Here is a 24,031-nt window from a genome sequence, read left to right on the forward strand (position 1 = left end):
TTTTGGTATAAAGGCAAAATTAAAATTATACTTTATATTGTCATTTTACATTCTTCTTTTGTATTATTTTAATTAAATCCAAAGATCATCAAGAATTTCATGTTGAATTATTTACTTAAGTATCACATAGCTTTACTTAATTCATCGCTCATGTAAGTAAATGTATTTAATGCAAGGATTATGAAAGGCCTAAATGTGATACTTGTGAACATACAGTTAGAATTAGCTTGCATGCAAGTGTAATTAAGGTTGCATCATGTGCTAACTTAATTTTTATGCAAATACGTTTTCATGAAAAGCCTTAAAAATATAAGCATTACATATTCCTTTGAGAACTGGATTTCTCTATACCATACATATTTTAATAAAGTATTTCTGTCCTGAGAAACTATAATAGGCAAAGTTTATACTGAAGAGTGTGCATTCCAATTTCAAATGAAGAGTGGAAACTCCTATATTTCCACATTTATTTCGTATATGATTAATCATGCACGAACACAAAACCCCTAAATGGAAATGAGTCCATTTACTCATCTCACTTTTCATAAAGTGACTTTTAATAAAGACAGGTCCTGTGTTTCTGATAGGAGTTTAGCAAGAACAGCACAAATGAGTGAAATTCAGTGAATACTGCCAAAGTGTTGAGCTCAGATAAGAATACAGTGGTTATATAGCATACCAGGAGTAGATGGAAATGATGGTGTACTGCTGCACGTCGCACATACTCTTGGGGTACCACAAGTCATAACTGGACCCACATTTCACTCCTAAAGTAGGCAATTGAGCAGTTGGCTACATTCAAAGGTAACCATGGGATAATACATTCAGAACTCAGTGATTTACTGGTTTTACTACTGTCTAAATTAAACAGGATTTCACAGCAAAAAGAGAAAAGGTTGCTATTCCTTTTCCCTTTAAAGGGACACATGCCCTTCTGTGTATCTACACTAAGCTTTCTGGTGCATAATTCATTTCTTTTAGGAAAACACGCTCAACCTTGTCCCTGAAATTTTTGTAAGGATCTTTCCCATAGAAAAGGGAATTTGGAAGGTACTCTGTCATGCTGGTTTTTTTTTTAAAATTGAGTAATTTTTGTCCATGGTTTTGTTTTCTCTTATACAGAACACAGAATTTAAAGAAAGGTCAAAGCCACAAATATGCCTTCATGCACACATTTTCACTAATCACTTAATCCTGAGGCACTAGATGTTTAATCAGAAGTGTCTGTGTGTGGGGTAGGGAATTAAACAGGAGTATTGCACCAGAGGCTTTCAGTAAAGCACCCAGTTTCTTCTTTTTTCTGGCAGTACTTGTTCTCAAGTTACAGTGCTGATGGTTGATGGTAGCAGATTTAAGGCCATACCAGATGTGACAGAGCTGATATGTGGGAGTAGCTAATTAAATAAGATATGGTCTTCTGAAACAGCTCATTATTATTACTTGAGTTCTGTTCCCAGTATGAAATCTGAAGCATGGTGAGAGGTAGATGACTCTTGCAGGGGAGAATTTAGAATAGGTTTGATTCAATTTGTCTGACCCATCTAGTCTCTCTCAGAGTATTTAATGACAGTACCACAAATAGAAGTTGTGAGGTACACCTTCCACTAAGAAATTTTGTTGTCATGACACATGTTTTGTCTTATGATATTTGTTACTCTTTCATCCTTTTTCATGACTGTTTTAATGAGTCAGCAAGCTTTCAGTAGTTGCAGCATCATGGTTTGCTTTTAGTGGTTGCCTTATTACAATTATTAATTCATCAAAAAGTAAGATAAACAGAATTTTAAAAAAATCTGCCATTTAAGTGGTGAGAATGAACAAAGTGATGAATGGTTGAGGATTTTAAACAGGTTGTATCTCAAGTAGATCAGAATTGATGCCTGCCTTTGTGTCAGGATGGGGCAGAGGGGGCACTTAGTGCAGTGTGGGTGTGGCCAGGCTGCTATTCTATTCCTGGCACATCATCGCTAGGGAGCCTGGTTTCAGGGAGAAAACTGAGTGCCCCACCAAAAGTGCACCATTTTGCCTCCTCCTCCGCAACATGAAGGTGTGGCTTGACACCAGACCCTTCAACAAGTCTCCTGCTGCTGGTGCCCCGCCCTGCCCCCCGGCCATTTTCTCCAGAGCATAGCTACAAGACATGCTTCTGAAAGGAGAGCAGAAAAAATTAAAATTGTCTCTAGTGCTGAACTGACAGCACTGGCATGGAGCCTGCCACAGGAAAAGGAGTGGGGACCCCAGCCCAGGTGACATGGTTGAACCAAGTGGAAGGGGGCCCAGATGAGCCCAGAAAATCCAAGCCAAAAGGAACGCATCAGAATGTCTGGAAAAAGGGGCAGCTACCCACGGGATTGCCCCCAGGGCAGCACAGCAGCAAAAACAGTGGTGCAAGAACCTGCATAGAACTGAGCGCAACAGAACAGTGGTGTGACTGGGATGACATCCTGACTGTGAGGACTTAGGTTTGGGGGAGCTTGTTTGCCAGTGTTTGTCATTGTTTCAGGCTGGGGGTGGGGAACACTAGCTGTGGGAACCCTGCCGCCATCTTGTCTTAGGTCCTGTTGGCCATGTGGGCGGCACGCGGGGAGAGTGGCCATAAGGCCTTTATGTGGGGGTGGCCTGGGTTGACTATATGATGCTTTTATCCCCAATCATCTTGTTCTGTTTATACTGAATAATAAGTTTTACACCTTTAAGACTCTCTTCCAGAGAGTGAAGAAGGGAGGGAAGAAGTGCACAGTTTGTTTTCAGACTGCACTCACTCCTCCACATTCCTGCTCCTGGACTGTGTTGTCTGTGGATGGACAGACAGCAGGACAGAGCTGTTTTTTGCTTTTAGTTAGTTTTAGCTAGCTGAGGCAAAGAAGTTCCCTGGACTGTGGTTTTTTCCTTTTTTCTTGCACCTGTTCAAGCCTGCTCTGGCCTGAACATCCAGAGAGCAGCGGCAGCTCCACCTGCGGCCGCCGGGCCGGGCCTGGGCCGCGGCGTTTGCAGCACGGCAGGGACGGATCAGGGACCGAGTGAGCCGAGCTGCAGCCCGGGAGGGACTGTTCTTAGCTTGTCATCTCTTTTGGAGCAGCAAGAGGTTTTATTGTTTAATATTGTGGGGGTTCTATTGTTTAATAAACAGGTTTCTTTCCACTTTTTTCTCAAAGGAAATATTTTCCCCCAGACCGGTTGTGGGGGAGGGGCCAATTGAATCTGCTTTTGTAGAGGAGCTCCTTTGGGGGTTATCTCCCAAATTTGCCCTGAACCAGGACAGGGAGCCATGCAGGCATGACCTTCAGGGAGTGTGTGCCATCTTGGTTTTGTTTTCCCAGTGGTAAATGCTTTTTGGTGCATAAAGCATCTTCTCTTTCTGTATTTTTTTGCTATTAATACTGCTGTTATTGTGTGGATCTGATTCCATTGCTTTGTGCTTTCAGTAAATTGTTATCTCAACCCACAGTCTCTGCTTTTGTCCTTCCCTTACTGAAAAAGGTGGGTGAAGGGGAGTGGCTATTTGGAGTTTATTTTCTGGCTGGTATTGAAACCAGCATAATGGTAAAATTTGCTCTCATTAAAGATCTTTTTTTTTGTGAAAAAAACTGGGAAAGAAAAGCCTATCTGATATTATAGAAATATAATTACATCCTTTATGATTAAAAAATAGCAAAAGAATATGTGATGTCTTTCTCCATGGAGCATGATCAGAAGCAGTTTGTATTATGCATACATATTTCAAAAGACTTTTTTTTTTAAAGACAGCTTCATTGTTTTTAAATAGAGGAAGGAGCAAATGGCATACTTTGCAGTAGGTCTGATCATTTAATTCTGCTTCTTTAACCATATGCAAAAATAAAGTTGTGAGGATAGAAAGGAGAAAGATCTGAGAAAGGAGAAAGATCTTTGGAAAATAGTTTTGCAAGGAGTGAGATGATCTTCTCCTGAAGCATTACTGACACTTCCTAGTGTCTGAAAATAATGTCTGTATTTTTTGCAAATATTAAAATCTATACACATTTTGTCATTACTTACTGTAGTGGTTTGACCTTGGCTGAGTGCCAGGTGCTATTTGCCCCATCACTCCCTTTCTCAGTATTACAGGGAAGACAGAGATGGAAAATAACTAGTAGGTTGAGATAAGGCAGTTTTCTAAAACAAAAAACAGGAAAAGCAAAAGTTTGGGCTCGCATAAGGACAAGGAAAAGTCAATCTCTACTTCCCATCAGTGAACGATGTTCAGACCCTCCCTGGGAATCAGGGCTTCAGCACCTGTAGCAGCTGTTCTGAAAGGAGAACATTGTAGGACAACAAAGGCTCGCCCATCCCTCCTCCCTGCCTCCTTTTCTACCTGAGGTGGTGTGATATGGCGTGGAATATCCCTTTGGCTAATTTGGGTGAGCTGGCCTGGCCGTGTGCCTCCCAGGATCTCGTCCCATCCCAGCCCCTTTGATGTGGGGCAATGTCAGAGGGACAGCGCTGCTCGGCAGTGGCCCGAGCACGGGTGTGCTGTCAACACCCTGCCAGCAGCCAATGCAAAGCACAGCACTGCCAGGGCTGTGAACTTCACCTCAGTCAGACTCAGTACACTTACAAAATGTGCTCAACAATAAGCTAGCCATAGCAGCATAATGCAGAAATGATACAGCAGGATAATGGCACAATCTTATCAATTAAGTCTAATTTATGATAATTTAGCAACATTGTTGCTGGCATTAAAAATACTGTTTATTGGTAAAATAGACATACTTGGAAGAAATTATTGGGGTTTTTTAACATTTTTGAATATCGGAAAAGACTAGTGTACATAAAAGACTGTGTATACATAAATGAGTATAACTGTGAAAAGAACTTCGTTTAGTAATTCCTCTTCAGTGAAATGGTAGTTGTATCATAGTTCATTATAGGAAGAACAGAATTCTTCCTCCACTTCCTCTTTTTCAGAGATATTTAAAAATCTTATTGCCACTGATGTTTTATGGCATTTGGCAAAGCTTTCCTTTTTTCATCTCGTGTTAATGTGTAGTAGAAGTTAATGTTTGTCAAGTCCCCATTTTCAGAGTTTTTGTGCACCAGAAGCATGCTGACTTAGCATTAGTTTTGCATAAAATTAATTTGTACTAGCAGAATCTAATGCCACAACCTAACGACTACTGCAGGTTTGTTCTTTTCAATGGGACCAAATCTAGGTTCATTGACTTTGGAAGGATTCCACTGACTGAACATAAGCCATGTTCAAGCTGCTGCTGGTTGCACTTTCAAGATATGCCAAAATCTTACGCCACTGACAAAATCTGTCAAACCACCATCTTGTAAGAGACATCCAGGCAGCTAGAGTTTGTCTGTGTGCTTTTATTGAGATACAGACTATTTTGCAGAGCCTCTGTCTTGCTATGATTTCAGGAGTCCTTATTACTTTCCAACAAGACACCCCAAGGTCTTTGAAAGCACTGATATGATGTGTCTTTCAAATAATGCGCAGAAAAGAAGCTTCAGTCATTAATTTGCAATTAGTTTTGACCACAAGCTGTGTAGGTAATCTCAGGCTTGAGTTCCAAAGAAAGAATCAAGGATGTTTGTGCTGAATTTACTTAGTTGATTATGAAACAGCATTCCTCAGAGCTGGGATCAGGAACATCTTCTATCTTCTTAAGAGATCGCAGAATTACAGAGATCTGTAAAAGCTGGCTATCATCTAAGACAAAAGCAAAAGCATTTTAATTGGGTTTTTGTTGAGCATTTTATTGGGTTTTTTTGTTGGGTTGTTTGAGTTTATTTTCTGTCCAGTTGTTTACTGTGAGATGTTTAGAGAAGAGGCTGTTGAGATACTCTGGCATTTCTCTACTGGGCCTGGCTAAATTCTGAAATTGGGGATGCTAAGAAAATTAAAATTAATAGGAAATAAAAGTTAACCACACTATTTCAGATCTTAGATATGACCAATCTTGAATCTAATTCATAGGGTAGGGAGATATTTCCAAGACAGTCTATCCTTTAATACACTTGAGCCAAGATTTATAGAGATAAACTTTGTAATAGTGCAATAATATTTTCATATTTTTGGTCTCATATTTGCCTTTCTTTCTCTCATTCTATAATAGAAAACTAACTCATCATCTGTAGGTCTCTTATGTACTATAAAAATCAAGTCTAGAATTTTCACTCCACTATGTAGATTATGGCTATATAGATGTGACTCTAGCTGACTTGAGTGACATCAATTCCATTTAAAACTTGGGTGAGAAAGAACAGTCAGATCTTTTTCATGTGTGCTGGAGAGAAATCTTCACTTCCTTTTACACAGAAAAAATTCATGCTGTATATTTTTTTTTATTCCCAAAGTCCTTCTCATAATGAGACTTCTATAAGATACTTTCTTAGCCACAGGTGTGTTTCATTCGGATGGAAAAATCATGTATTTGTTATGTACCGAAAAGGGTATTAAGTAGAACGGAGCTAGTCTTTCAATAATGACTTTGCTGTAGGATTTCAATGAACTAGTCCTGCTTGAATTTGTAGCTGAGATGTGACTTCATATGACTTTATATTTTCTGACATGGATTTTTCACATTTTATGTTTTGGTTTATCTCTCATCATGTTTTTGGAACTTAACTGTTCAGGGGGACAGTTTTTAAACTATCATTGTTTAACTCAGAGAGTCTAAGTAACTGAGTCGGCTCAAATACAGAAGTTATGACTTTTTAGAAGTATTAGGTGACAAGAGTATGCACAATATCACCAAATAAAAATTCTTGAGGAGCAGTAATTAATTGAGGAACTTAAATTAAAAAAATACAACTTAAAATCCACAAATAAAATTTTTCTGTTATATACAAGTGTCATTTTTAGGCTTCCTCTACCATGACAAGTAGATAGAGTTGAAGAAAATATACTGAAGTGTATTAGGGGGTGGTGATTCATAACTGTCTCAGAATTGCTTGTTATCAAATTATTCACTCTTGAAATGTAAACATGCTGTAAACGAATTTTTTTCTATTTCTTTTTCCTCATCGATGCAAAACAATCACAGCTTAGCCCTACTCCAAATCGAAATAAAATAGATATTCCAGGAAGAGCTGTAATAGTCTTAATTTTCTCAGGGTAATAAAGAAATTGAAGTAAAATGTAAATATATTATATAATTAAAATGCATTCAGCTCTTAATCAACTGTATTTAGTACCTCATAAGCAAATACTTCTTTGATCATAGTATTTCATTACATTCATAAAGTAGTTTTATACCAATATGTATTGCTACTAACAGTTGGTGAATATGTCTATCTCATAATTAAAGAAGAAATTCCCTTTTTTAGGAAAATTATGACTACGAAGCTTATAATTAATTTCTTATAGTCATGAAGCATCAGTGCTGCTCAAACTGAAATGAATATTTGTGCGAGAGAACTTCAAGTCCTAGTTCCTCAAAACTAGCACTTCTGTGCAGATGCCATATCCCTACACCCTGTTCTTTCTAGAGCAAACAACTAATGATTAAGATTTATGAAGTCTTTTAGTCTTACAATACAGGGAATGAAAATATTTAGAAGCTTCAGCTAGAATGTTTCATTAGCTTGTGAAACTTCTTAAGAACAAAAGATGGAAATTAATTATGCTAGGTGATTACTTTTTCTAATTTTGCTCTAAATGATTTTAATCTGATCACCAGCAAATACTTTATTAATTTTTAATTCTTTTTCTTAGGCATTTATCTCCTAACATGAAATATTTAATAGTTCCTTTATAGAAGAGTGTACAGATGAACAACATCTATATGTAGCAACATATTGTGAGTTTACTTGTATTCGTAAAAGATAGATGCTTGTGATATATGACTCTGAAAGAAGGTTTCGCAGCGTTTGAGATCAGAGGGAAAGAAAGTATCAATTTTTAAAATTTTAGGTACTTTAATTGGTTTTGCACATTTTTTAAATTTCCATCCAAAATTATATAATAATTCCTTTCTATTTATTGATATTTTTAGTTTACCTATTCAACTTTTAATTTCTGTGCTATTGATTAATTTCAGAATTACGCAGTTGTCCTTGCTTCTTTATAAAAGTTCATTAGGTAGAAGCCAAGCTTCAAAAGCCTTCAGTTGCATAATGTAATGGAACAGATTAAAAAAAAAGCCATTTTGCAAATGACAATTATGCCAAAACATTTAGATTCAGCCTTATGTTCCCATTTTATAATATGTGTCTTTATAAAACTTCTAAAACTTCATCTAAATTACTCTTTTAGTGAATGGACACAGCAGCCTAATTCTGACCTAATAATGAAGTGAAACTGTAAAAAATGGAACTGATCTCCTCAAACTGGCATCAGCTTTGGTAGAAATCCAGAATATTAAAAAAAAAAATCATATTTCAGGCAATTACTCAGTCTGACTAAGAATTAGTAAACAGTTATTTTGTCTTTCATAGGAAGAGGAAATCTTGTTTATTATGACAAGATTTCCCCGACTATCTCCAGTTGACCTGCTTAAAGTGTATCAACGAAATGATTACATAAAACACATATTTTTCACGAACTTAATACCACATAAAAACAAAGAATAAAGTAGTAGTTACTAAAAAATGAGGGAATTTTATGCTGCTTCACTGGACATTTTCCTCCTTCCACAATGGAGTGAAGGGGTTTTGGTGAGAAATGTAGCCTAGTGCATAAGAACAGGATGCTATTCATTCCAAATGAAATGAAGCCCTGTGACAGATTTCTAATGTATGCAAAGGAAAAAATAAAAAAAAATTAAAAATAAGTGTTCTCATTATTATCAAACATGACAGTTGCACTTAGCTTGGAAAAGGATATAAAATCAGCAGCAAAAAAAATTTAACCTGAAGTAAAGCATATCACATGGGAGACAATAACATTGAGTATTTGTTTCTGCTAGTTTTTATTATAGCTGAAGTATTTTGTTAATAGAATGTGCTTCTTTTTCCAACAGTAATTTATTTGTTCTTTGTCACTTACAGGAATTTTTGGTTTTTATGGCAGCAGAAATTCAGTTTTCCTAACTGAGAAGGCATTGCAAGGGTAAGAAGTGACATTTTGTTGTAGGTCAGGATAGTGTTGTTTTCTCTATAGTGAAATAGTGCTGTGCTGTGCTACTATACAATCTTAGCTAGAGCTATTTGCCTTTTTTCAGGTTTACAGTGGATGACATTTAATGACACATTGTCAGGTTACATCACATTATTGTCAAAATTAGAGCTTTTATGCTCCCTGCCTCAGGAGGAATATCTCCATGGCATTTCAGAAGTGTACGACAGAATGAGCAACAATGGGCAGAAAAGAACAGGGCAAGTTCTCAGTCACATTAAAATAAGGAAATGCTCAAGAGCTGAGGCCATGCTACAGAGACAAAATATAATGACATTATATGTCAAAGTGTCCTGTCTATTTCTGCTACCACAAGCTTGGAGTTCATAAACCTTAGGGTGACTTGAGTTCAAGAAATATTCCTGTATAAGAACACCTAGATAACTTCCACAATAGACTGAGAATAATTTTTCTGTTTCTTGTCTCATACAATGCATAAATGTTCTGTTGATTAACAGGGTTCATTTCCACAAATTGATGTTCACATCACAATCTTAAATTAGGATATTTAATAACACCTTACTATTATACAGATAGACCTGCTTAAAGCTAATGAAGGGTTTTCCCTGAGAAGTTCAGCCTTTCATTTGCTTTTGAATGGCAGAATTATTTTAAAACTTAAAAGATTTTGCGCATAAAATGTATTTCTTCAGTTTGAAGTCAGACCTGAAAGCAGGTTGTTCCGTTGGCATGACCATAAACTTGTCTGATTTGCCTCCCCGCTCTGGATAGATAAATAAAAAAATTACAATCTTCTCCTGTTACTTGTTAAAAAAAGCAGGTCAAAGTCCTCGTATTGATACTGTGCTCCTTTGTCTTTTTTCTTCTTTCTTGTCCTGAAACCTTTTGGCTTCTAGAAAAGAAAAAACAAAGTAAAAAAAATAAATTTTAAAGGTAGTTAAATAATAAGAGGAGCTTTATTTAGAAATTATATTATTTAATCTATCATATAGTTCTGTCCCTGCTCACTGCAAGGGGATTGTACTAGATGTGTGGTAAAGTAGTCATGCAGTAGGGAAGGGATACAATCCAGAGGGACACCGATAGACTTGTGAGTCAGGTCTCTGAGAAAGTTCTTTCATGAAGCTTAAGAAAGCCAAGTGCAAGGTACTGCACCATGATCAGGACAATTGCAAACATAATACAGGCTGGGCAAAGCTGCCCTGAAGAGAAGGACATGACCCAGGCATGGGCACTCCCAGCCCAGAAAGCCAAATGTGTCCTGGGCTGCATCCAAAGCAGCGTGGGCAGCAGGGGAGGGAGGGGACTCTGCCCCTCTGCTCTGCCCTTGTACCTGGAGTACTGTGTATAGCTCTGGGTTCCTCAGAATGAAAAGGACATGGACCTTCAACTGAGTCCAGGGGAGGGCCATGAAGATGATCTGAGAGCTAGAGCACCTCTCCTGTGAAGAAAAGATGCAAGACCTGGAGTTGTTCAGACAGAGAAAAAAAGGGTTCAGGAAGACCTTATAGCAGCCTTCCAGTACCTGAAGGGGGCCTACAAGAAAACCAAAGAGGAAAGGCCCTGGAAGTGTTCAGGGGCCAGGTCAGATGGGGCTTTGAGCAACCTGATCTATTGGCAGGGTGGTTTAAAGCAGATGACCTTTAAAGGTCCCTCCTAACTCAAACTACTTTATTATTCTATATAGTTCTGATATATTTCAACCTTACATTCAACTCTTTATTATTTCTTTGGTTTACTTAAATGGAGATTTACAGTGCTTTTCTCACACTTTGGTGTGTTAACTGGTATGTGGTATTCTGGCATGGAATGAAAATATCTGTCTGCATTTCAGTACACCATTTCATTAAAAAAATTAAGTATTTAAAATTAGTGTGCCTTTGCTTTGTGGCAGGAGACTTCAATAGTAATTTGGCAGAAAAATCTCTGATTATGGTATTTGGCAGCCCACATTTCTTTCTCTTCTTTACCCCATTCCTGCTCTTGAGTTGTCTAGCTTGGACAACTCATTTGTGGGATGTGTGGTGCATATGTCAAAGTGATGAGTCATGTTGTTCATTTAGTAGCTGTGTTCCCCCTAACTTTGCTGCCCCAGTAAAATCAGTGTTGTCTTTCTGGAGTCATGTGTCCAGTACAAAATGTTTTTGTGAATGTAGACAACTCTGTGTCAAAGTGAACATTAATGTATCATTTTCATTGTTATTGATAAGGATCCTAAGATGAAGTCTAAATATTTAGATTCCTCTATTTAATATAAGATAATATTTATTTTGGTTATTGGTTGGGGTTTTTTTCAGTTAGTATTTCATGACAACTATAATTTCCAAAAAGTAGTTTAAGAATCCCTGGGCTCATCAAATTCCTCCTTGGCTTTCAAGATTTTGCTTCCTGGGGCTACAGCGGACTCTCTGAGTGCACTGTACAGTGGAAGTCCTGAGTGACCTATATCCTCCTTGAAGAACCAGAAGACTTAAAGTTCCTGGGACAAAGTTTCCTTATCCTTACTAGGGTGCATTTATAGATTGGATTCTGTGAAACACACACACACAAAGAAAATTTTCTGAGAAATTGGATCAAATTGCAAAATAATGAAATAAGTTCCTTGCAAACTAGAAACACCACATTTAATCTAAGTCTGTCTTGGAAGACTACTTTAATGGATGCATAATTCCACTGCTAGATGAAATTAAGTAACTTTTTTCTTTTTTTCTAGTAAGTTATTATAAATTGAAGTTAAGGAAAAATAATGTTCTTTTAAATAATGTTTAATATTGACCCTGTCAAACATTCTAACCCAATTATTCTAACAAAATGTGAAATGTATATGCCAGCAACTCTGACTAATTGGGCAAAAGTAACCCATGCAAACAATTTTGTAATTTAACTGAGGGCAGTGATAGTCCAGGTTTAAAATTATGGAGTATTAGAGCAAGATACCCCTTTCAGAGCAAGTATGGGAACACCAGCATTATTTGAAAAAAAGAAAAAAAACCTGCATGGAACCTAATCTTGAAGGTTCTAGCACTTTTTTTAAATTTAGTCATTGGGCTGGGCTCCAAGCAAGTAAAAAAATTATTATAAGCTTTGTAAATTTTGTTCTCATTTATACCATGTATTGCTCCAAATTCTGTGCTGAAAGTACAGCAGTCAGTATGTTAAAAAATGCAACATGTACAGGATGTGAGATCACTCTCCTTATGAAATCTCCACATGGTCATGTAAAAATAAAACACACTTTGAGGCAATTGAAATGTTGCAAATTATAGAGAATCAGAGTAACTATTTATACATTTTAATGAAGTGTGAGACAGCATTTAAAAGAGAGGTTTTAAATCCAAAACCCAAAGAAGCACTTCCATGATTTATGGCCTAAATCCAGTTGGCATGAGCCAAGCCAAGTAATTTGGAAGAGTGCTTCCTCTGCCTAAACTGAAAGAAGTACTTCTTGGTCATACATAGCTGGATGTATTAACCAGTGTGGTCTGACTTGGCTCAGAGGGGGAACTCTCATTGCCCTGCAGGCATCTTTGAGAACATTTTATTTCCTGGCACCTTGATGCACCTAGCTATTGGGGCACACTCAAAGCACACAGTTTAGCTGCTGTGTTAGAAGGAAATATCAGGATACCTGGATTTTAATTACATGCACCACTGCGTGACAGAAACTCTACCCATAAAGCATACATATTCAAAAATAACAAGGCTGGAATAGTCAGCCTAGATTTATAAGGGGCATCATATGTATGACCAACCTTACTGCTATTGCTTGGTGTGTTTGCTGACAGGTGGAGAGCAGCAGCTATTTTTTACCTTCACTGTATCTTTTCAGAAGGGTCTCTCTCATGCTCACAACCAGGAAGAGGTACAGATTGAATGAATGGACTGCTGGGGAGTTAAAGTGGCAGGTTCATTATGCTCAAAGGCTAGTGCTGACAGCTGGAAGGTTGGTTACAAATGCTGTTGGGCATTTGACAGGCTGATACTAAAGCCAACACTGCTTAATGTCCATAGCAACTCACATGGTGGGATGTATTTCCTTGGCAAGTTTGCAAATGAGACTCATCTGTGCGGAGCAGTTGATAAACTAGAGAGCAGTGTTGTTAAAGGGACCAACTAAGGTCAAAGGGAACTCGAGACTATTACCTGAAGAGAAGACAGGAATTGCAAAATACAATAACACTTGAGTCATGTCCATCTGATGAACAAATTCAATACAACCAGATGACAGGTGAAAAGGGAGTTTGAAGAAAAAGTTTTGAGGGTCCTAGTGGACAACAGGTATTTGTAAATTGGAAGATGGGTTAGCAGTCTGTCTTTGCAGTAATGAAGGCCAAGTGCCAACTAGGTTGCACTGGCTAAGTGTGGGAAGCAGGTTTAAGGAAGTGGCTGTTTGCATCTATTCAGTATTCATAAACTTCAACTGGATCATTATTCTGAGTTTTGTGCGTCCCTGTTCAAACAAGATATTGACAAATTTTAAGATGCCCACCAAGGTAAGCAGGGACCTGGAACACATTTAGTAGGAAAGACTGAGAGTACTGGGCTTGCAGAACATGTATAGTGAGAGCCAGGCATTCCAGGAGGCATAAGTATGCAGCAAGGATGAAAGGCAGCAGGCTGAAATTACAGGAAGGGGAAAAAAAAAAGAAAAAATTTCCTCTGCAGCACTTCTAACCTAGGAGATATGAAGATTTGACTGAAAAAAGATTTTGATTAACACAATAAGAACTGCCAGAAGTGCCTTCCAACCAATGCTTTCTGTGATTATGCACTGCAGCACCCTCAATCACTCCTGGTGCTACAGCCAGTGGCTGTCTGGATGAACCAAAATTTTGATCATATCAGCATTTCCCTATCTTCATCTGCTATATCCATCTTACAGACTTCCATAGCTCATGTGCTACTACCACTTGTGTGCTACAACTGTCTTCAGCATTCCAACTGCTCCTACCAGCCAAGGAGGAGGTTTTCACAAACAGATGGGACCATAAATTATGTAATTTCATCCTTTGTCAATCTCTATACACAAATGAACCCATTACCTGCCCAGCATATAATTGTTCACTTGGGACACTAATTTCTGAGCAGATACTTGTACAACTATGCTATACAGAAATTACAGACTTAAAAGAAAAAAGCTCTGAAAATAGAATTCTTCATTTACTTGTAAATTGTACCTTGAATTCCAGTTGCAGTAATTTGCACTTGTCTCTTAGCCTTGACTACTTTTTCTCACCTTCTACTTTTGCTTGAGTGTCAACAGTCACAAAAGTCTAGGTTTTACATGATTAGCACAGGCAGCTTGCACTGGATTAACATTTTTTAAGGGTGAAGGCTAAGTGTAGATGTACCTCAGAAACAAAGCCCAAAGCATCTATCTCTGGGAGTAATCTTTTTTGGGAGATAAAACATTTGCGGTTCCACTGTCCACCCAGACCTGGACAGTGGCTGTAATTTTCTTTTATTTTTTCTTTACCCTTGTGAAATCAAGTACAATGTGCAAGCCACTAACACAGTAGCTACATCATGCCAATAAAAGTCATGCCTTACAGTTTTTTTCTGTCAGCTGTTCCTCTGCCCAGAGGACTATTTGCGAGGAAGTGTAATGGGGCTTCTCTACTCTGATTACATTCAGCAGAAAGTGCTATGAGAGATACTGTAACAGCATGGTATGTATCTTTGGTACATATGCACTTCCTGGTTTTGCTAATAAATGCTTAATAAATTGTCTGTATGAGTATGTCAAGTGCTTTTTTAGACTTTATTTTCTTCCCTCCAAATTGAATAAAAAACTAATTTTTCCCCTACAGCTAAATTCTCTGACTTGTGTTCTAGACATCTAAATAATAAGATGATATAGAACATGAAAGAATAAACAGAAAGGTAGGGGGAAAACATATGCTATGCTACAACAGTTTTAATCTGAAATGAACTATATTTCTAAGATCGTTTTTATCTTGCTAGACTGAATTTTTCTTCAGCAGAAAATTTATGGCCATGTGGTGGTTCAACACTAAAAGTCTGCTGGCAATATTCATTACATGCTTCTTGATTCTATATCAAAATCCTTACCTACCTTTCCAGCCGTTTCATATGGCTGTCCCTGGATAGTCAACAATATGAACAAATTGTCATATATGCTAACATATTTTAATCTCAAAGACATTTAAGACGAAAAAATTAATCTGAAAAATATTAAAAGAAGTGATTTTCCTTAAGAATGTAGCTGAATTGTTTTCAAAAAAGAAACCTTATAATCTGTATTAAGTATATAGAAATATATTATTCTGAAATATGGGAAAAATCTAAACTAAGCTGATTATCATGTGATTTGTCACAGTGGGTTTTACAGTATTTTTTTTAAACCAATCTGTAATGTAAGGCAGTGTCACCTCTTTCAAATGTAACAGAAAATTATTTTCTGGCCTTGAAGCAGTGGTGAAGACAAAGATTGTCAAATTAAAATCTTTAAAATTTATTTGCCATGGCAACTTTTAAATGTACTTCTTGGTGCATGCAGTATAGGAGTATTAATTTTAAAAATGCTATGCAGTTTTTTTCTTCATTTAACTTTAAATTCTGCAGTCTGTAATCATCAATAATCTGGGATTATACCTATGTTGGATTATCCAACAAGCTTTCTGGGTATGGAAATTAATTTTTGCTATTACATTCTTATGTCTCATTTAAAATGATGCTCTTAAGAACACCACACAAATTAGTTAACATCACTGTGAAAATGGAAATAAAACTTTTATTTTACTTAACTATTGTTCATGTTTAACGATTGAAAACTTTTAGTCTAAACCTTTAAGCATAATAGCACTACTGTACATCTAAGTGAACTTTTAATAAATGCCTCATTTTCAGATTTTATATAAAAATATGTCTGATTTTGCTACATTAATTAAACCCTAGGATATCCTTATTCATTCTAATAATCTGAATTACACAGAAATTTATTTACTGTGAAATGAACACTTGCAAGTACTATATAAAAGAATATTTTCCTCTGCATTTCTTGACCTTGTTAATTTGCTTTTGACTTTAAAGTCGTCAGTTAAAAAAAAAATTATAAATACTTTAACATAAAAGCAACAAAGAGTATAATATATTTTAAGAAAACAAATGGAATTTCTCAGCAGCAGACATTTTCTAACTGTTCAGGTAAAGTGATAAAAATCTAGGACAAATCCCAATAAGAACTAAAGGTACTAATCTGGTCCCCTCTCATCATTCCCTCTGGTCACCTCTCATCAGAGAATTTATACATACCAACAACAAGTACTTCCAATATTTGTTTTCAATATTTGATTTTAATATTAGTGTTGAGATTTGTACACAAAATTTCCAGAGAAAAGTGAGATTTGTACACAAAATTTCCAGAGTAAAGTTATTCTGCAATAGCCACACTTTATCCTTCTAACAACTTGAGTGTGCAAGTCCATTGACTGTATCAAGAACTATACTCATAGTACAATTTGAAGAACAGTGAAGCTGAGTAAGGGTCTAGAGAGCAGCTGCAGGAACTGGGGATGTTTATTCTGGAGAAAAGAAGGCTGGTAAGGAACTTTATTACTCTCTCCAACCACCTGAAAGGAGAGTGTTGCCAGGTGGAAGTCAGTCTCTTCTCCCAGGCAGTGAATGACAAGATAAGAGGAAATGGCCTCAAGATGCATCACAAGAGGTTTATATTACATATTAGAAAAGGATTTCCAACTGAAATTGTGGTCCAGCTTTTGGAACAAGCTTCCCAGGGAAGTGGTGAAACTGCCCTCCTTAGGAGTGTGTAAAAGTGTGTAGGTTGGGGTGCTCCAGGACGTGGTATGACCACGGTAAACGATAGTCAGGTCTTTGTGTGTACATCCGTACACGCACCTTCTGCTGGGGTGGGAGGGAGAAGTGATGATTGGGATTGACATTGGTAAACATCAGCCTGCAGGAGGGTGTAAAATGTTGCTGAATATTCGGCAAACTGGACCAATTGTCTCCAGATGTAGCAGGTATCTTCCATGTGGATCCTCCCACTGTCAGAGCAAGACCAGGCTGCCTTTTAAGAGCAGCAGACAACACTATTTTGTTTTGATGTCAGCAATAATTGTATTATCTCAAATTATCTCAACCAATTAAAAATAGTTGGATTAAAGTAAATCTATAAAAACATATTTAGTTGGGTGATAATAAAAGATTTTGGAATAGGTGACTGGATGTCCTTGAGTTTTAATACTACCTTTCTGTGTGATACAGCAGATTTCAGATTTATTGCATCTTTTCCTGACAGCTAGCATTATGCTTTGCTGGCCACAACCTTCTACATGTCAGATATTGTCAACTTTCTATAACTGTATTTATTCATCTGTCACTAAATGGGCTCTTAGAAAATAATTAGTTATAAAGTTTTCACATCTTGCAAATACCTAAAGTTTCATTTCTGGTGCAGCCGCCTCTCCATTTCTCTTCTTCCCTGAAGAGGTCCCCAGGCACAACTCAGGATGTGGGATGGTTTTCTAGAAGAAGTCTCTGTAAAGTTTCTTGAACCTGAGGTGTAGTTACTTCCCTTGCCAGCAAGGAACTTGCTGTACTGGTAGTTGCTGCAAGTGTCCCTCAGCTCTTCACCTTCCTTTGGATGGGTTGGCAAGATCAACTGTATCCCATCAAAGTTATCTGGACAGCAACTGGCTCGTGAGCTTCCTTGTTTTCTTCAAATTGGAAGCACATTTTTCCCTTATGAGGAGAAACTTTTAAGTGACACCTGGCACCCACAGTGCAATGCCTTGGCTTCCTATGCATTACATCCCCAGGGAAGGAGTTCATGCAGGAACCCCACAACAGGAAAACTGGCTTATCTCAGATTGTGAAGGAAACCTGTCAATGAGCTAACAAAAAGTAGCATCACTGACCAGTGAAAACAGAGTGCTAAACAACACAAATTCTTGCTTGCTTCTTGACAAGGCTGGACTGGTGTGATACTCTATTCCTAACACGAGACTTGAATTTCTCTGTGATCCTCTTTTAAAATTAATATTTTTAAGGATTGCAAAAGAGCGTTCTTCCAAGAGCATGACAATTGTTAGCAGTGCATAATCTGTCACTGGCAATAATACCAGGAGAATATATTGCTGACTGGGTTTGTTCACCTCATATATAAGTGATAGGCTTCTCTGTGTGGTGGGACATGTCAACTATATCTCATGCTGTCCAGAAATGTGAATCTAAATTTAGGAACAGTTCATCTAGTCAGATACAATTACCTCATCTATATTTTGCACCTAACTAACCAGTGCAAAAATCTCTATTTTCTGCTAAGTGGCATAGAGTTTGGCTTTTTTATTTTTTCCTCTGCTTCTGTGAAAGGTCTTTGGTTTGGTTGGTTGGTCTGTTTTTTTTGGGTTTTTTGTTCTGTTGGGGTTTTTATTGTTGATTTTGGGTTTTTGTGGGTATTTGTTGGTTTGGTTTTTGGTTTTGTTTTTGTTTTGTGCTTTTTGTTGTTTTTGTTTTTGTTTTTGTTTTTGTTTGCATCTTTTGTTTTTGCTTTTTGAGAGGCTAGGGGGTTGGTTTTGTTTTGCAGGTTTTTTGGGTTTTTTGGGGGTTTTTTGTGTTTTACCTTGAAAAAAATTCTGATAGTAATACTGTGTGGCATCAAACCAAAACAGCAAAGTGATATTTATCTAGATGAAATATTGTTACCTACATTATCAGTATATTTCTTGATTATCAGTTAATGACTTTAAAAAAATATTTGTAAGATAACTCCTCAGGTAATTTTGAAATATTCTATGGCTATTTTCACCCTAAATTGTCAAAAAGTTCTGCTTTTAGAAGAGTTGAATCTGGAGGTTACATTATTTTGCAGTCTGAATAATTGACAAGGAAGTCTGAATTAAATAACATGCTTGATTTGTACTTGAAGGTAACGTTTTGAGCAGTAGTTATTTCAGCAAGCTCTGGTATTACCAAACCTGGAAAAAGCAATTGCCTTTCTCTCAGACACTCAAGTAGCAGTGAATAAGTAAGCAGGAACCTTTGAACCTAAGATCCTGAATGTTTATCTCCCTGGTTTAGAGTGAAGTACATATTCTCAGCTTTGTGGTTACATACAATCTATCCTTCAGATAGGCAGAAGAGCACTGTGAGTGCTGGAAACAATCATATGTCTACTGAAAACGAAGCACAGAAAAACAAAACAAAACTGGGAGATTAATAATTTTCTGTCTCTTTAGGTAGCAATAACACCTCATGTAATATACACAGAAGCTTCCCTATGTTTCATGTATGTTGAGGGAACCATGGTACAGCTCTTATTTTTCTCTGATGTTTTAGATAGTGCATTTAAATCTGTATATATATATATATATATATATATATATATATATATATATATATATAAAGTCATTCTAATAGCTATATTGTTTTTCTAGAGCAAACTGACTTTCAAAAGTACTAGGTAATTATATTTAATAACCCACTGTAACTAAGTATAGGTAACAGAAAATAAGTTTTAGTAGGAACGAATAACAAATTTATGTACTCTAGCTTTTATTGCGCTCTATAAAAATTTTAAAAACTCTTCATAAAATGGAAAATCTTTAATCTGCATTCCTGTAAGCTACATTGGTTAACATAGTCTCAAGTGGAGTAGTGTACATCTCGAAGTATTACATTATGTGTTTGAATGCACAGGCTCATTAAAACATAAAGACATATGTAGTGCTGAAACAAGACTTGCCCTTTTCAAGTCCAAGAAGAATTCTTATTTACAGGAGAGAAAAAAGAACCAATGCAACCAAGTGAGTAAATCAAAACTTTTATTTTCTCAGTCACTGAAATAAAGCAGAATTTAAAAAAATTAAAATTATCATCTTCAAATTCCATGAAATCTTCCATGTCCCTTCCAGACATAATGTCCCTTCCAAGAATGCTTGAAGATGCTGAGAAACAAAGGACCAGTTTCACAAAAAACTAAGCTACCCAATTATCAACACTTTTGAGAGACATTCCACTTTCTAGATCAGTTATTTTGCTCTTTTTACAAGTTTGGGGTTTGTTGGGGTTTTTTTGGGTTTTTTTGTTTTTTTCAATGAATCTCTCATTATTAATCTTCCTCTGAGATTGCTTGCTATACTAATCATATTGTCCATATGGCATTAAAGTAATTTATAGACTACTAAGATTCTTATTCATCCAAGCTTCAGATTTTTCATAAAATAAATCTGCCATCATTTTTATTGGAAAACACATTTATGATTCATAAATGACTAAATCCAGTCTATTTTTCCTCATATCTGGAAATACAAAAGACAACAAAAACATCCAGAGAGTAATCCTCTGGCAGATACACTTCTTCTCTGTGCAATGATGAACTGAAAGATAAAAAATGCAGTGAAGCAGGATTTTCCTGCCACACTGCTGCCAACCTGGCAACCTCTCTTGCCAGGTGGGGATTTTTCTACTTTATCACAGTATGTCCAAATGCCAGAAAACGTCCAGTAACATGGAAACTGTAATTCCTGAAGAAAGGAACCTTGTATGTATTATCTCTCCAAAGTTTAGCCATAGAGGTGGGTGAAGAGAGACGGAAAATAATTATGAGCTGTTACTAGGATTTACCAGGATCTTGTCTTTAATTGACGTAGAAACAAAAGGGCAAAAATCTAAGCAAAGTAAACATAATTTAAAAGAAAAAACAGCATTAAAAATACAGTCTCAGAGTTGCCTTTCTCTTTTTTTCTGTTTTCATTTTTAACAAAGTATAAACTCTATTGCCCCTGGCATTTCAGCTGACAATTTTGGAATTAAGGAAAGGAATTCCCTTTCAGTTTTCACTTCTCAAGACTGAATAGGCCCAGCTCCCTCAGCCTGCCCTCACAGTGATGCTCCAGTCCCTTAATCATCTTCTTTGCTCTTCATTGGACCCTCACTAGGAGCTCCATATCTCTCTGGTACTTTGGAGATCAGAACTGGACACAGCACTCCAGCTGTTGCTTCCATTGGAGAGAAAGCATGACACTGAGACAGAAAGGCTGAATTACATCTGACCACTCACTAGTTTGTAAACCAAGACCTAGTCTTTGTGTGATATTTTCCCTGGATGTTAAATGATACAAATTTTCTTGTTAGGCTTTTGTTGTAGAAAGTCTTAGAAAGGTATTTATGCTATTCACATCTCATTCAACTATACCAACAGAAAATGCTTATTTCTGATATTCTTAGTATTCAAAAAGAAAAATCTAAAGGAAAGATGTTTGATATATAATTTTTACTGAAGGTCGTTGGCCAGTGTTATTCCCAGAAGGAATACCCATTTATGTTCCTTCATTTGTCTGTGTTTGAAAGCCAGCTCAATGCATGTGTCAAAAAATATTGAAAGCTTTCCCAGTGCATCTCAGAAGTTCTACTTTTGCTAGTTGGAAACATGGTATTCCAAAACTAAGGAAAGCTGACCTGTTCCCACTAATTTGGGGGTTTTCTATTTATAATCCTGTACAAAGTCATAGGATAAGAGAAGAGGAGTTGTACCCATAAATTTATTTTTTTTTAAATAGGCAATCTTCATCAAAGATGAAGTGAGCTATTGGTCAGTAAGTGCTCATATCCAGCCAGTGAGCAAATCTAAGCCAAAGACTACTTAACTTCTCTCTACTTAAATACTCTCAAACACTGGACATTTACAATTTACAATTTGCATTACAATTCTAATGGGAATATTGCCTCTTTTCCCACAGACAATGGATGAAAAGCCAAGTCAGCAGACACTACCATCTGCTGCAGGGAATTTTTACCATTCAGTTGCTTTCTGACTTTCTCACATCATGGTGCAATAAAGACATTTTGTCATTTTAGTCTTACTTCCCATATGCAAAACCAGTCATGACAATGAAAGCAGAAGTCAATAGGTTTCTGTTGTTGTTCCTTTTGGGACTGAGATGGGAACTCAATTTTTTTTCTCAGCAAAGCTAACTTTAAATGAATGCTTAAGAAAGCTTCCATCTAACATGGCCCTTCACATTTTTTAAAATTTTATTTTTAAGAAAATCTTCTGCAAAGAGTACATAAATAACACCATATCTTAGAAACTAAACAAATCTTGAGCATAAGAACCATGGAGTAAGCTCTGGTGTATCCAAAGGAAACAGATTTTCACCCTGTGCTGAAAGTTTGGAAGACATGATAGACTTTGAAAAATTGACGCCTATTTCATGAAACAGTATTAAAGGGACATAGGGAAATGCAGTTTTCACTTTATATATGCTTATATATACATTTCCTGCAACTTCAAGAACAAAAAAAAAGTTGCTTCAGTTGTATGCTTGAGGAGTTTGGATACATGGGTGTTAGTCATTTTGCTGTAGTTCAAACAAAGTGTGAGTTTGAAAACAGAAAAGAAAAGCATTTCCAAGGAGCCTCCTATTGCAACTTACAGGTTTATCTGCCTCTTGCATTGTGACCACACCAAATACAGTGTTATTGAAAACAAACTGGAAAATTTCAGGACAAATTTATTACAAACTAAACCAAGAAAAAGTTTGGTCTTTAGCATTAGAAAAATGTGAATTTGCACATTCTTACATGTATTTGAAAGTTAAAATACAAGCTAAACCTATTTCTATTCCAACTTTTGGTTGAAATTCTGGTGCTCTAAAATACTTGTTTTACTGATATTTCAAACCATAAACTGTATTTGTGGGAGAAAAGGATGACTAATACTATTTCTACAAATGAGTGTTAAAAATTTCTGTTGAATTACAAATTCTAATTGGCATTGAATGTAATTTAAAAATCTCTTGCTGAAAATAATGTTGATATGAAAGTCTGTTTTCCTAACCTAACTCATATTAGGACCCAGTAGAAGAGCAGTAGTTTCAAGGTTCTGAGGAAACACAACTGACATGTTAAAAAAAATCATGACAGTAGATAGAATACGGTTTTAACTACTAGCTTGCATTTAACAATACATTATTTCCTACATTTACATAGTGCAGAATAATATGTTTTCTTAACTGCAACTGATTGTTTAAAATTAAAAAACTTGGCTTCTATAAATAGTTAAAAGTGGTGCTGTGTAACTGAATGGACCCAGCAATGTTTAGGCATGGTAACTCCTGAGAGATGCAGAACTATACACAGACAATGGAGTCCATACCATAATGCTGAAGTTTAATATTACTTTTGACTCACATAATTTTTGAATCCCCTTCCATCACGATACTTGCCAACATTATACAAGCATCACTTATTTATACCAAAAATGGTGCTCTTTTGATTTTTCTCTCTGCTCTATAAATCTTTTCTAGCAGAAAAGTGAGTGCTTTGGCTGTGGCAAAGGCGGTATGACTGACTGCTCTTCCCAGGGCATGGAGAGGCTTGGAAAAGAGACAGACAGATGCACTTCCCCTGTTCAAGCCCCACCCTCCCTCCAGCCTGCCAGCCCCCTCATTCCACCATAATAAAATTCTGAATTTGCATCCATCTGGCTTTCATGGTATTTTCAAGATCTACAATCTGGGCACACTTTATGTGTGGTTACATAACTGATAGGATTATTCTTCTTTCATGGGAAGGATTTAACAGAGTGGTTGCCTGCTGACTGCTTTTATTACCTTATTAATACATTATTTTGAACTTTTTTCTAGTAAGTAATAAATTTAAATTGTTCTCTACCACAGTGGCATAACTTGGTGTTTTTGCAAAATGTTATTCAGATTTTTTCACTAGGCAAGCAAAAAGATGATGAAACAATTAATGAAGGTCAAACTTACAGAATTAAGCAGTCTTAGATTCAGATTTGAGTTTGAAAAGAAACAGGAGAGCAATGATGGACAAATATGGTTATGGCAGGAAAAAGGAAGGACAGAATTTAAGACTGTTTCTTTTACCCCAATCTTTTTCCAAGGTTCATATTGACTGCTACTTGCTCTGAGTGATTCACTTGTGACCTAATGGATTTTTATCATTAGGATAATTCCAAGAATGTGTTACTGTTTTTTT

At 36.6% G+C, this 24,031-nt stretch overlaps 1 long non-coding RNA gene across 4 annotated transcripts; it reads left to right on the forward strand.

The window, feature by feature from the left end:
• Positions 1-1,961: 1,961 nt before the first annotated feature.
• Positions 1,962-23,512, forward strand: LOC135290872 (uncharacterized). 4 transcript variants are annotated; one of them, XR_010353698.1, is made up of 5 exons: positions 1,962-2,462; positions 7,685-7,769; positions 8,959-9,019; positions 19,727-19,833; positions 23,338-23,512. It is a non-coding gene; the product is annotated as an uncharacterized LOC135290872 (long non-coding RNA). The 4 variants fall into 4 exon arrangements; XR_010353697.1 differs by lacking the exons at positions 19,727-19,833; positions 23,338-23,512 and adding an exon at positions 12,832-15,646; XR_010353695.1 differs by lacking the exons at positions 19,727-19,833; positions 23,338-23,512 and having other exon boundaries at positions 8,959-15,646.
• Positions 23,513-24,031: the final 519 nt, after the last annotated feature.

The sequence above is a fragment of the Passer domesticus genome, chromosome Z (assembly GCF_036417665.1).
Source record: "Passer domesticus isolate bPasDom1 chromosome Z, bPasDom1.hap1, whole genome shotgun sequence".
NCBI lineage: Eukaryota > Metazoa > Chordata > Aves > Passeriformes > Passeridae > Passer > Passer domesticus.